This window comes from Nicotiana attenuata, chromosome 8, assembly GCF_001879085.1.
Source record: "Nicotiana attenuata strain UT chromosome 8, NIATTr2, whole genome shotgun sequence".
NCBI classification, from domain to species: Eukaryota; Viridiplantae; Streptophyta; class Magnoliopsida; order Solanales; family Solanaceae; genus Nicotiana; species Nicotiana attenuata.
In genome coordinates this window covers 33,720,271-33,732,332 of record NC_031996.1, presented here as the reverse complement: position 1 = coordinate 33,732,332, position 12,062 = coordinate 33,720,271, and the positions used below count along the sequence as shown (strand labels likewise).

The 12,062-nt window shown below is 35.6% G+C and overlaps 1 pseudogene across 1 annotated transcript; it reads right to left on the bottom strand.

Moving 5' to 3' along the window:
• On the bottom strand, window positions 6,554–8,995 carry LOC109231234 (annotated as a pseudogene). The gene has a single exon (XR_002068772.1). The product of XR_002068772.1 is annotated as a scarecrow-like protein 6 (transcript).

The following is a 12,062-nucleotide window of genomic DNA, read 5'->3' as shown; positions in this document are numbered from 1 at the left end:
ACTAAGTGTCCCAAAACTCTCCAAAACTCAACACCGAACGTCCCGGCAAACCAAAATAGCAGAAATGAACTTAGGGGAAACAGTTAATGGGGGGATCGAGGCGAAATTTCCAAAAACGACCGGCGTCGTTACAACATTTTACTTTTATGTTGGATCGGACCGTACGCCTCGACATTTCCTATATATATATATATAATTTAAGGGGCTTCCCCGCTCGTGAATCATACATGCGGGGTAACACTTGGCCAGAAGCCAGTGTATCTGAGGGATTTTCCCTAATTTGAATCCTGATAACTTCCTTGATGGAAACTACTATAATTGTACATATATGCTCCGGTTACGGAGAGGACTTACTAGCTGAAAACTTGAGTAAAATTATAAAGAAGAGGGACGGTACTATGTGTTTTATACATGTTTTTTTCATATATTTGCCCCGTTTCACACTTATTCGCTTCTTTACTGTAATGATATTATTGGACCACTAGTAAGTGTCGAAGTCGACCTCTCGTCACTACTTCTTCGAGGTTAGACGGGATACTTACTGGGTACGCGTTGTTTTCATACTCATGCTACACTTGCTGTGAATTTTTGTTGCACAGGCACATGCACCTCTAGTGGACTAATAGGCGTAGCAGCATGGATGATACGGAGACTTAGGTGAGCTGCATCTCTCGAGACGACCCGCAGCCAGCAGAGTCTTTTTCAGTGTATTGTATTTACTCTCTGTCCATGTTTGTATTCCGGATAGCTATTGTACTTCATTAGATTTTCTAGTAAATGCTCATGCACTTGTGACACTGGGTTCTGGGATGATTTCGGGATTATTCAGTAAATAACTCTTGTAAAAAGAACATCATTATTTATTCAGTGAAGTTTATTATTCATTGTTCAATGTTTAAAAGAAATGATTTCGAAAATATTAAAACGAGAATTTACTAGTTATATGGTGTTAGCTTGCCTGACAGTGGTGTCCGGCGCCATCACGACCCTTGATGGATTTTGGGTCGTGACATTTCCACTTATAGAAAAGATTCTCAACTGAAAAACACCCCAAAAATAGAGCAATCTTCAGAGATTCAATCCATACTTTCTTTTTTTTAGTGGTATCTTTACTAAAATATTTTTAGTGGTATCTTTACAAATAGATTTATTATATTGAAATGTTATAATTACATTGAATACAGTTAAATACATAAAAAATACATTGAATACATGAAGTATAGCAGGTCATCTATAGTGCAAATACATATGAATGCATACTGCAGATACATTTGAATATAATATACATCTGAATACATAAATTATATTAATTAAAAAAAACATATGAATACATTTTACAATACATTGAATACATATTACTGAATATATACTGCTAGACAAAATAGTGAAACAAAGTGAAGCTTTGAAATTATAATTACATTGAATACAATTAAATACAGTGAATATATTGAAAGGTAGAAAAAACTAAAAACGATGATACATTGAATTACAGTGGAAAACAAGGTAACAGACTCTTCAAGTTCCTCAGCCCCAAACTCTGTCTCCAATCCACCGATATCCAGGCCGCCGCCATGTGAGGCGTCGCCGCCAGTTAAATGAAGACCGTTATTGAAGAAGCACCAATTTAAAGGATCAAACGGAAACTAGAGACAAAACTTCTTCAGATCTCACAAGGCAAACATGAACAATCAATGCAAAATCTAAGAAAAATTTAGAATGTGTAACGCAACTGTGTGAAAGAAATCGCCGGCCGGAGGAGGGGGTTAGGGGTGACACAACAAGGAAGAGGGAAGTGGTCGCCGGCCGGATCTGTCGTTGGCGGAACACAGCCCTTGCTAGGGTTTCTAAAAGCAGGGGAGGAAAAAATTGGGGGAAAAAGAGAAGTACACGGCGTATTTAATGACTTAAAGGTAGGAAATTGCCATAAATGGATATTTTGCTATAAAAATTAAAAGGTAGCTATAGGAGATAATTTTTTTAAAGTGTATTTATTTATAATAAATAAGGTATCAACCTTTGCTATAGGAGGTAAAATTTCCTATACGAATTTTATATACCTTTTTGACTACCGAATGTGAATAGTTTCTGACGCGCGGGGTAAAAAATGAAAAGAGCCATTTTCTTAAGGGGTGCGCCAAATACCAAAAGGTCATTTATTATGGACCAGAAGAAGTATCTTTTACTAGCATGTATATCAAATAACTATGCCCATTAAAGCTTAAGCAAGTGAAAAAACGGCATTTTGTGTTTTTCTATCTCTATAAAAATTTGAAATCCAAGTTTCCATAATTTTTATCCGACTTCATTTACTACTAAATCACACCCTTAATAGTAGATTCTTAACAAAGTGTTGTTTCGCATTTACTACAAGTCCTTTGTGTAAAGAATAGAATGGAGCAATCAACAGTTTTCCAGTCTCAGTTACAAAGGGTAGTATCACATAAATAAAGTGAAACAACAATAGTCATAGGAATAAATATGTAACACCCAGTACATTCGGACTAGGTGTGGTTATGTTAAATGGGTATGAATTTGATAGTTTAGACATATGAAGTCCTTGAGGGATGATTATTGGTGAAAACAGTTGTTTCAGAATCAAAATGGAGAGTGAGGTGCGTAAGATTCGACAAAATCTACTAAGTTTACAAAATGTCAGTCTTGCAGCAGGATTTAGAGAATGTGTAAGGTATATAGAAAAACTCAAAACATGAAAGTTGTAGGCCTTTGAAATAGCTTTCCAACAATATATTGTGAAGCCCAAACGGATCTCTGCGCAAAAAGTTATGTGTGTTTTACAGAACCGAGCGTAATATGCGCGCCCAGTGCGCGCCCCGTGCGCGGCCGCGCACTTGTGGCAGTGTTACTGCCATTTTGCGTGGTTAGGTGCGCGGTCAGGCCTTCAGGTTCGCGGGCGGCACACTTGGGGGGTCATTCTGAAGCCCTACTTCGTCCTCCACACCCCCAAAACACAAAATTTTGGTCTAGAACGGGGAGCTCTCAAAAACCTAACTCCTTAAGGGTCCCTCCACCATTCAAGGTAAGTTCTAATGATGATTCTAAGTTAATTTTAATTTCCCACATCTTATTAATATGGGTAAACCCTCCATATCATTAGATATTCGCTTGGGACATCATTGTTGAGAGAAGGAACCCTAGAACTCGAATTCAAGGGGATTGAACTTCAAAAAGGTAATGTTTTCACTCTCTAATTGATTTTAGCATTGGATTAATGATTATTGACTCTAGTTCATGAGATATAAGTTGATGAGTTTGATAGAAAAGCATGAACAGGTATAGGTTTGAGGTGTTGATTGTTGATTATTGGTTAAGGGTGCTGTTTACCTTATGGGTGATAAAGAATGATGTTGATTATAACCATTTGAGACATTAGAATTTATCTAAGAGCAAGAGAATGGGTTATTGGGTGTAGAGACACCACTAATAAGGACTATGAAGCTTTATACCACCAAGTATTTGAGAAAATGCCTAAGTAACCAAAACATGAGTATTATTGCTAATATGGAATCCCTTTGACTTGTATTGATATAGATTAAAGTTCAAAGGGTTGGCGAATGTTGTATTACGCTCAAAAGCAGGAAGTTAAGGTATGTGAGGCTAACTCTCTATGTTCGGGAATTTTAATGATTCTCCCTACACTACGTTTCTTTTACCACGTTACCAATTGCCTCAGAAATATAGTTAAGCCTAATTCCTTGAATAGTTGCAGACTTCTATTCTCTAGCTTCGTAACTCATTCATGACTTTCATTCTGAACGTGTGAAATCAATGCGTAATCAATATAGACTTGGGTTTGATGCCCACGAGTCTCAGTCTAGATTACTCAGCATGTCATGTCATAAACAGTTGAAGTTTCAATTTTCATAATCAGTTCATGAATACATGTCTCAATCTAGCTCTATTCAGCATTCAAGTATCATGTAACTCAGTATGGTTCAATATTTCAATATCATGTAGTATGATTCTCAGTTCCTGAATGATCGTAGTTTATATGCTTTATGCATACTTGGGCCTGAGGCCGTAGTTTATGCTTTATGCATGTTTGGGCCTGAGGCCGTAGCTTGTGCACATATATATTGGGCTCGAGGTCGTAGCTTATTCCGATAAACAGGTTGTTTATCATTCAAAAGAGGCAGTATTCATATCCTTACTTCCTTTGTTGAGTTCAATTATTAGTTATCATTTCAGTTATCAGTTATCAGTTATCAGTTCAGTTATCAGTTATCATTTCAGTTTCAATTTCAATAGTTATCATTTCAGTTATCAATTATCGGTTCTCAGTTATTAGCTTAGTTTCAGTTTCAGCATTTATAATTCTTTCTTTCAGTTGCTTTACATACCAGTGCAATTCAAATGTATTGACGTCCTTTTTGCCCGGGGCCTGCATCTCGCGGTGCAGGTAATAATTTACAGGTTGACGATTCAGAGCGCTAGGATTCTCGTACCAGCTATTTGGCGATCCCCAGTTCTTTCGGGGCATTATCATTACCTTACAGTCTTTAGTGATTTCAGATAGTCAATGTTTTCAGTACTTCATTAGAGGCTTCATAGACTAGAGTAACAGCTAGACAGAGTTACAGGCTTTTTATATTAAGCTATGTTGGCTACAAATATGTTTCAAAATTGTATTAGTATTTCCGCACTTTGATTATATCATCCAGACTTTCAGTATATCAGCATGTGTTAGTTTATCTTCCGCATTCAGTATGTTATGATACCACATGTTGATTCAGCCAGCCAGTTGGTTCGCTCGGTCACATGTAGTCAGGCACCCAGTGTCGTGTTACGTCCAGATCCAGGTTCGGGACGTGACAGAATATTAAGCAACATTTACTTAGAGAGTTTACCAAATCAAACGGGCAAATCAAGATACTCGGGAGATGGAACTCCAGAGCTCCATCTCATTTTATGCCAAGGTGTTTGATTTAAAACTTATGATCTTAAACATGACATCGATTAGCTCAAATTGTCTTAGATAGATCCCAAGGGGGCTTGAGCTGCTTTATTCGGTCTTCAGTCGGCCTACGAGGCTGCTAAAAGAGAAGAAAGGAAAGGTGAAATTTTTGTGTCTATATAAATTAAAATCATGTCATTAAAGGTAAAATAGAAAGTTAAACTGAGGAGAGAGAAAAAAACTCGAGGTTATCAAAAAGTACCCTTAAACTTAAATTATTTCTAAACAAGAATGATCACATTCCTTTTTTCGGGAACAAACTAAAATCGAAAGTATGTCATATAAAATGGGACAAGAACATTCCTTTTTTCGGGAACAGACTAAAAGCGAAAGTATGTCATATAAAATGGGGAGTTATAAAAGAGCATAAACCTCAATAAAACATGAACAAACAAGTCTAGAGAGGACTAAAACAAAAAAGTCAAGACCATAACATGGCCCAATTATTCTTTGTGTGGGAAGAATGTTAGATTATGTCAGGACAAGAGCTAATCAGTAGTCAAAAGCTGTTTACTCAAAATATGAAATGGCTCTCCTTAGAGAATTTACAACAGCTTCATAACTTGCAAAAATTGCATATAATTAATACAGTGAAAGTAATAAACCAATATCAGCTTATACTTTGAGAAGAACCAAACTAGTAAGAATTCTTCCCCTGTCCAAAATGCATTGATTGAAGAAGAATTAATTCATTCCTCCATTAGCAGCATACAAATACTATGTGTGTTCACAGCTATGTTGCGCGGACTCTCCAAAGATGTTGCCGCACCCGTGTCGGATCCTCCAAAAATGCACTACTTTTGGAGGATCCGACGTGCACCCGGCAACATTTTTTGCAAAGTCCGAGCAACATAGGTTGACAGTGACTTGCACCAAAAGGAACATAAGCAACGTAGCGACAACAGCTAGTGAGATTTCTGTGGCTACTTTGTTTAATATTGCAACGCGTAGACATGCCTATTTTCCTGAGCAATGCAGTAAGCATAGGAGTATTTCGCCAAGCTTACTATGCCTCAAAGCCAAATCGATTGAATAATTTATAATCCTCTATATCCATGATAATAAAACTACAAGATTTCCAAATTTCATAATTCATATGAACATACTGCAAGTTACAAATATTAGAAGGACTATGCTGGAGTTCAGTCAAACTAGATTCCTTACTCTACCTGGAAGCAAAATAAAGACGATCTTTTGCAAGCGAAAAAAACTGAAGTTTAGAATATTGTTTCCAAGTGTAAATTCTAATAAGAGTATAGACCTGTAGAAAAGATCTGTCCGGTGCATAACCCTAAAGATCTGGTTCTTATCCGACCTCAATATACCTATCAAAATTCAAACATCGTATCCAACACTTTAAGAGCACAAAAAAATTATTTACATAGGAAGTGACTTTCCTGTAACCAGGAGGCTCAGCACACTCAGCCAGAAAAAACATGCCATTACTATCCAGTTTACATGCAAACGACACCAGGCAAACAAGCGGATGATAACATTAGCATTCATCAATAAAGGATTATCATACTGCTTATCAATAAATCATGTTAATATCTGTTAGCACTTACCAATTGTTCCCAAATATGGAGAAATGGACGATTTTTTATTATTATTATTAAACAAGGTAAAAAAGAAAGCAATTAATACACAGGGAAATGCTGAAAGATACAACGCAGATTTTCAAACAGGGAAAGTGGTTAAGATTCTGTTTACACGTAGGAATGCTTGCCTACAGTCAAGACTACATATGGAGAATTAGATGTACCAAAAAGAATTTACAGGCAATAGTGGAGGTGATAGCAATGTAGATTAAATTTTGAACAGACTATCAAATTGAAGAGTCAAAACCTCTAGGAAATGTTGCTGTTAAATGGAAAGAGTCTTCTGGCTTCATTAGATAAAGCTCCTCAGCACCTCCAAGCCAAAATTGACAAGAGCTCCTGCTGCTTCCAGCATAGCACAAGCGACGTCTGGCGCTTATCAACGTGAAATCCTCCTACCTGAGTTCTCTTAACAACACATTCAGCCTGAATTTCAGCCATATTACTAAATTCAATAGGTGAAAATCCTGCAGAAGCAAATAGATTTCTCCACGGGGGCATTCGATCGGGGGATCGGAGGCGCCCCAAGACCATGTTCTCAATGCTAGGCTGGAGAAGAGACCTCTCAATTTTTTTCCCAATTTCGGGAGTTAAATTAGCAGCATCAATACTGGCTAAGAGTATCTCATAATATTGGAGGGCGTGGAGGAGGTGATGCTTTAAGGGGAGTTCAGTACGTTCACATCCACGTTCCAATGATACAACAACTTTTGGTGAAAGTTGNAGGGATAAGTCTTAGGGGTACAAAGGAAGTACCAAGTTTAATAACTTCCAGCTCAAATCTGATTCCCACATCATTAGCAAACAGCGTTAAACTCTCGTGCATGATGCCAATCTCAACGGAGTGGTGGGTTGAAGGAGATACAAAGGCAGTAATCTTTAGAGAAGTTGCCTTTCTATTGCTGCTCCGGAGTTCTTGCATAAATGAGGACCATTGAGCACCACAGCCAATGTCAAAATCTATTATGTGAATTTCCTTGGCATCCCCAAGAGCTTCAAGAATAGGTTGATTGGAGGTGAAATTCATGAACTGAATAAGTGGAGATATTTCAGAAAAGGCCTTATAAGCATCCATCTTAAGCACACAATCAAATGGGGTGGGAATTCTTGGTGGAAAAGATGTGGATGTACAAGGCAAAAGGAAAGGCAATAGCAGAGCCTCTTTGAAGTAAAAAGCAGACCTCTTGAAGGGTTTGCCAAGGGGAGAGAGCTGTTGATTGAGCCGCGCCAATATCATTTGCGCGTTTGAGAATTGTCCGGCCAGTAATAATTCAGAGGCCTGAAAAATCTGGTCATAAATAAACTGTTGTTCCTGTTGTTGATGACGAGGCACCATCAAATTACCATTACCACCACCACCAGCTGCCTCAAGCTTAGGTACAATTAATGGCTTTTGCTGAAACTGGTGAAAAGGCAGTAAATTGACTTGCTGCCGCATTTGTCCCAATGGTTGTTTCCTCAGCAATAAGTCACCACTGGAGTCAAAAAATGGAACTTCAGGCAATAGAGCACTTAAGCTTGAACCAAGCGTACCCGAATTGTGGCGTTTGGGCGGGGGCTGTTCTTGACTTATATCATATGATAATGAGCCTAACATGTTAACATAAGCAGAATTCTGTTCTGATTGTTGTTCTTGAAAGCTCAAAGAAGGAGGTAAATTTCTTGCCAAAAGATTGACATTCAGGTGTTCAAAGTTAACATTTTGCTTGTTGTCAGAGTTTATGACAGATCCAATTTTCTCAATGTTAGCACTTAGAAGGAGATTTGAATTAGAAAAAGAGACATTATCTGTATGAGCTAAAGAACCTGCAGCTGAGACCTCAAAACCAGAGCTTTGAACAGAAACTCCACAACCCAAATCAGCATTTTCATTTCCTCCTTGTAGTAATTGTTTTAAGCTGACTGATGGGTCCTCCATATCGCCGGAGATACACCGGAAAAGGGTCTGGTCGGAGCCGGCAAGTTCAGGCAACAAATTATCCAAATCCCCAAATCCAAGATCAGATTTTTCTCCCATATTTCCACCATAAGAACATGAGGAAGATGAAGCTGAAGCTGAAGGACTGTGACTTGTCGTAACCAACATAGAGACAAGTTCAATTTCTTGTAAAGTTTGAATCTTTATTGCAAATTGGTGCTTCTGGTGAAGAATAAATTAAAGGCACAAAACCAGAAACACCAACAACCCCTTTAGGTGTTAGGATTTAGGAATACATTGAGGTATTACAATCATCTGAACATTAATAATAAAAAATCAGCTAACCCACTACAAAAATTAACACAAAATAACCATAACAAACAAACAAGTTAATAGTAACTAATTAGGTTTCTTGCCTTTTGCTACTTGATGGATCTTATATTTTTACCAAGATTTGAAGGCAGTGACGCCATTGGCTCCAAAATATGAACTTGGTCTCCATTTCATCTGAAGTAGTAAAGGAAAAAAAAAGAAAAAGAATAAGCAATCCCACAATAAGAACAGCAAAAGAAAAGGAAAAAAAAAAAGGAATAACTGTGGTACAAGATATTTTCATTTTCTTGCCTTTAACTTCGAGATGGATCTTAGTTTTTCTAACAAGATTTGAAGGTAGTAAGTTCTTGAATGAGAAGATTGAGCTAAAGAAGGACAAATATAGGTTTTTGATTGTTTCAGATGAAGAAAGGAAAGTGTTCCATCAGAAAGAGAACAGAAGAGTTCTCTTCGATATTGCGTATGTTTGTAAAAAAAAAAAGGGGCTGGATTGTATTGGGCTTTCGGATCAGAGTTCAGTCAGTAAGCCCACAAGAACAAACAAAGGAAACCCATTATTTCTTCTATATTGGACCAATCTGATAGAAGCTCAAAGATTAATTAAAGAGAAACTTTCAGAAACCACTTTATGTTTTAGTGGTTATTAGCTAATTGTAGCTATTATTTACTATATTACTTTCTATAGTTATGTTTTCAGATTTTTTAGAGTGTATTCGATGTATTTAAGCTATTGTATTCATGAATACAGTAGCAATTCTAGGCATGAAACAGGGGATTACATCTAGACAGATTGTTGTATTCGACTGTATTCATGACGTGAAATATGGAACTACAGCTGGACAGATTATTCTATTCGACTGTATTCACGGCGTGAAACAGGGGACTACACTATTTTTAAACGAAAAGTGAATCAATTAACATAATAGACTCCTAATATAACTCAACAAACTCAATTCTAACACACAATTTTTGTATTTGGAGTTATAAAAAAAGATTCTCAACCGAAAAACACTCCAAAAACATAGCAATCTTCAGAGAAATTATATAGTACATCTGAATAGTTAAAAAAACATATGAATACATTCATGGAATACAACGAGACAGCGAATACAATGAAATACATGGAATACAGCGAGATACATTGAAATACAATGGAAAAAAAAAGACGATGAATACAATGAAATAGATGGAAATACAGCGAGAGCATTGAAATACATTGAAATATATTAACAGAAAAATCAAGTTGCTCAGCCCCAAACTCCGTCGTCTTCGTTCCTCTTTTTTTTTTTTGCAGCTGATGTTCGTTCCATTTTCTTGGGGTGGCGACTGGAGGTTGTTAATGGAGTGGGCTGCTAACAGCTTTCTTTTTGGAATTCAAGGATGATAATCCTCTCTTAGGAAGGTGGGTGGATGATCAGGTTTGTGAGGGGTGGAGTGCTGGGCGTTCTTGGAGAAGGGGAATGGGAAGGACGACTATTGCTCTATCAAGAAGGAAAAGGTCTATCCTCCATTGAAGAGAATGAGAACGAGATGGGGCTGCTGATGAGTGAGAGATTGGGGGTGGGCAGCTTTTTTAGGGGTCCTCGGCTGAAGCTTTTGGTTAGGGATAGGAGAAATTTGAGTGGAGAGAGAAAAATAATACAAAGCTTATTTTATGGCTTAAGGGTATGAGGTAACCATAAATAGATATTTGACTATAAAAATCAAAAGGTAGCTATGGAATATAATTTTTTAAAAGGGTATTTATTTAAAATAAATAAGGTATCAACCTTTGCTATAGGAAGTAACTATTCCTTAATTAAATGGATGAACTCGTCTAGTATATAGATAGGTAGTAATGGACGAGCACATAAATGATATAAACTTATTCGTATCGGGTGTTTATATCAAATTAAAATATTCATATCATTAAACTATGGTTTGATAAATGTATGTATGAAAAACATATTTTATATTAATTAATTTGGTATAAACACCATATACATATTTAGGTAAATAACTGATGTTTGTAACATTATAAATATTATATACATTTTATATAATTGGTATAATATATTAAATAATTATTTATTAAATATATTATGAAGTGTATATTAAAATTATTTTATTGATATAATATTATATTATTTTGATAAAGATAGTACATAATTCTTTTTTTAAAAATAAATATACACAATGTATATTTGGAATATTAATATAATAATTCAAAATATACCATATATATGTATATATATATATATATATATATATATATATATATATATATATAAAACTGCGCAAAGAGTTGAATTTTTATTTTTTTTGGGTTTGTCAAAAAAAATTGTAAACTAGTAAGCTGCCCTATTTCTGGTATTATATGTATATAAACCATATATTTTATATATATTTTTAAATATATACAAAAATATTATACATATATTAGTCGTATATATATACATATGTGTGTGTGTGACATATCCTGTATATATTTTATTATACTAGTATCTATAAACGTGCGTTGCACGATAATAATGGCACATGATGATTTAAATATTTATTTATACAATATAATTTAATTAATGAGAGAAACTTTATATATAATACTGCAACAATCATCTAAATGCCGAAAAAATATTATTGCATTAGCATAATACGTGAACTCAAAATAAAAGGACATCATCAGAACTTACATAATCAATTTTATTCATATTAAGAGATGACTATGTATTATAGTTTAAAGGTATCTAATGTGAAGGTATCTTAGCGAACACTTCTTTATAGACAATGTTTTTTTTGTATATGTTTCCTCTAATGCTTTGGTTACTCTGCCATAACAAGATGTATTGTTGTCGATATTGATATCTCTCTTGAAAGTGCAACATATAGTTATTCGTGTAAGAAAATATATTATGGTAAATATAGTCCAATATTTAGGATGTTTGTCCTTGTGCTTTATTTATTATAACTACAAAACATAAACATACTGAAAATTATTTTCATATAAATTTAAAAGGATATTCTTTAGTTTCAGAAGAAGAAAGTTGAATTCGCGGACAAACACATACTTAGAAGCACATTGATCAGTATCATAATTCTGCATGTATGACGTTATTGTCAAAACTTCTATATACTATATGTATACTATTGCACAAGCTATTTGTGACGACCCGACCCGTCGTATCAGGTATTATTGCCCCGTTTTCCTCATTTATTACTTCTTCATGTTTCATTACCAGTGTGTGGTGAGTTAGAGTTGATTCGG